Genomic DNA, 3,330 nt, shown 5'->3' with positions numbered 1-3,330 from the left:
GTTTTGGCTTGTCGTTTATATAGCTATAGCTTCTTATATTTTTAATTCTTGTTCTTTTCTAAATACTGTTAATTGAAAGGATTTGTTGTGGAGTGAAGGGAACTAAAATAGCCTAGCTATGTTTACAGTGTTTATTATAATGTTTGTAAACATTTCGCGTCGGCATTAAGCCTATTTCTGAATGAAATAATAAAATGCGACTTATACTTGGCTCGGCATTTTTTTATATACGCGTAGCGTATTTTAACCATGCAGCAAACCTTTTTAAATATTTTGATAAATTACTGAAAAAAATTATAATAAATTACTTTTTAAACCGTTTAACTGATTGTATTAATCGGTCAAAAATCCTTATGGTCGGTTAACGGTTAACCGGTTAAAATGAACATCCCTATTTGGTACACTTCTATAATGAAGGCAAATAAAAAAAAAATGCTGACATTCAGTGTTATACAGACCGTCAAGTTATCATTTACACTGACTGTGCAACACGCATAAGAGGCTGAACAACTGAGAAGTGACTTTGAACTGCTGCTTTCACTTACAGCAGCACAGCACCACATAAATTAATAGCAGCCTAGTTCCACACAAAAAGATACATCAGTTTCACTAAAGGTAGAGAGATAAGGACTTCATTTCCATCACTGTGTGATTAGTACATAAAAAAATAAATAAATGAACAGAAGAACACAAAGTGACAGACAGCACTGAAATGATCTTTAGTCACACTCTGAGGAAAAGATAAGAGTTGCTTCAACTCATAGGCTGGCTTAAGTTATGATACTTCCTGCACAAGATCAAACCGAACTGACGTGGTTGAGTCATTTTTCCATATTTTTCTCTTCCGATTTCCCTCCCTTGGCCCTCCCAGTGCCCCAGAGGAGGTAGTAACAATAAAGAGCTTTTTTTTTTTTTTTAAGGGACATTTTTAAAAAAAAAAAAAAAAAAAAAAAAAGAGAGAGGGTGTATGTAAGCCAGTGCAAGCAGGAGCATCAAGAAAAGTCAGTCTGCAAGAGAAAGTGGGAGGAAAAAGAGAGACTGAGTTGAGGAGTGTAAGAAAGAGCACCAGGGATTGACTGCGAGTAGAAGGGAGGGAGTAGGTGGCAAATGCCATTGACAAGCCGACTAATTCTTGAATAATGAACCACTGGGTAGACAGGCCAGATGTCTTAGTTTGGACAGATTTGTAACTGGGCGGCTCCAACAGACTGACGAAGTGACTCAGGGTGTTAGTCACGCTGACAGTCGTGAACACACGCTCATATGAAGTCCGTTATGCCGAGTTCACACTGCACGATTTTCAAACTCGTCAGATCGCCGTTGTTTTCACACTGCGTGACTATCTGGGGTAGCATTCAGTTGCTGCTGTGTTCACATTGCACGATGGATCGGTGACAGGGGGTTTCACACTGCATGACTTCACAATAGGAAGAATCGCCGACAGCTCTGTCTGGTCCGCAAACTACGTTTCACAACAAAACACACGCGAGAAGTGATAACGAAATAACGCGAGAACCCGCGTGCGTCAGACCGGAGTTCTCGCGAGCAAGACTGTAATTATTTAAAAAATATATATATAGCCCGCAAATTGTCTGTGAGCTGATTTCCAGCTACAAGGAGAAAAAGAAAAACAGATTATGCAGGAGGGAGATGCAGGGAACAGGGATTGGGTGTTCAAGAGAGTTGGAGGTAAATAATTTTGCAGTAACTGTTATGCTGATGTTGTGGCTGGTCAAGCAAATGTTTGTGCTTGTTTCTGTATGATATAATTGTTCATATATCTATTAAAATACTGATATTCTGGTCTATAACTCCTCCCCGAACTTCCCTCTGCCCTGTATCTTGGTCTCTCATTGGCTGTAGGTCATTGCCGATGTGTTTTTCAGTCAGAACTCATTGCACACTGCGTGACTGTGAATCGGCGACAGCTCCAGATATTTAGCATGCCAAATATTTCACGGGCTTCGGCAACGCATCGGCGATTCCCTCAGATCGCGTCTTTGATAATTCACACTGCGTGATTGTCACTCGCGTGAACGAGCACCGATTTGCCTCCGATGTCGGGCATTTGTCGGCGATTTCACAAAACCTGTCGGCGAGTGAAAAATCGGGCTAAAATCGTGCAGTGTGAACTCGGCATTAGTCTTATCAATGGTGTAAGCGGGGCCGGCTCCAGGCATGGGCAGGGGTGGGCTGAGCCCACCCAAATGTCTGTCTGTCTTGCCCACCCAATCAGAACTATAGGTAAAGATTGCGTTAATCTTTTTATGCAGTGATTAAAAGCAATCTGAAGCGGACTGTATTTTGAGATGTTTAATAAGAGCTGAAGACTGCCCCAACAATCATAAAATAACACCAGAAATTGCATCATTTTTCTTTTATTAGCTGAAAGCAAAGGCGCACTACATTCACGTGGGGGCTTCAGTCTGATGTGGAAAAGCAGAGGCTGACAACGAGCAAAAACGGGCAGAAAAATACTTGTGCCTGCGCGCTGTAAGTGTGCGAATTACGGGAGTTTAATACACATCTACATGAATATGTGCCTTAGCCTACCACTGAAGTTACCTGAGCAGATTAATTATTTTTCTAGAAAACCTCGCTTATTCAATAACGTGCATTTACTGCATGGACGGGGCAAGAACAAAGAATTAGCGTTTAAAATGCATGTATACAGTTCAGTTGAAAGCTTACCCATTTTGACTTGCTGTTAATGCTGTTCAATTGAATGTAAGAAACAAACAGCCTGCTTAAATGACCACAATGTTAGAAACAACAACACTGAAATAAGAGCTTGTGCGATGAAAGTTGCGTTCGTTACTATATAGCAACAGTTGGCTCACGAAGCGTTTTCTTTCAGAATTTTCATAGGATAAAAGTAAAAACTGTTGCATTTTAAGACGTTTTAAAATCTACATTTTCTGGTCTGCCTCCGGTCCAGCGGTCTAATAGCGCTCATCAATGTCAAAATGATTGAGATGACCAATCAAATCAAAGAAGGTGGGCCTTACTGTTCACAGAAACCGAGCGCGAATTTCACCGCAGTGCTTCGGTGAAGGTACAAAGTAGCTAAACGTGTAATAGTTATTTTACTATTATTTTACAATGACATAAACGGCCCACAATATCCAGTGAAATGAACTGAATGTAGGCCTGTCATTTGTGATTCATGTAATTCATAGCCATGGTCTAAGTTAGGGCTGTGCAATTAATCGCATGCGATTGTCAAGCGCATCTCATCAGTAAAGCCGGTCCCGTGATTAGTAGTAAATCGCCATCACCTGCTTTCAGATGGAGTGGCATTTACTACACAGAGCCGTAGTTCACTGACAA

The sequence above is a fragment of the Sinocyclocheilus anshuiensis genome, unplaced genomic scaffold (genome assembly GCF_001515605.1).
Source record: "Sinocyclocheilus anshuiensis isolate Anshui unplaced genomic scaffold, SAMN03320099.WGS_v1.1 scaffold199, whole genome shotgun sequence".
Taxonomy (NCBI): domain Eukaryota; kingdom Metazoa; phylum Chordata; class Actinopteri; order Cypriniformes; family Cyprinidae; genus Sinocyclocheilus; species Sinocyclocheilus anshuiensis.
Note: the sequence above shows the minus strand (reverse complement) of the source record.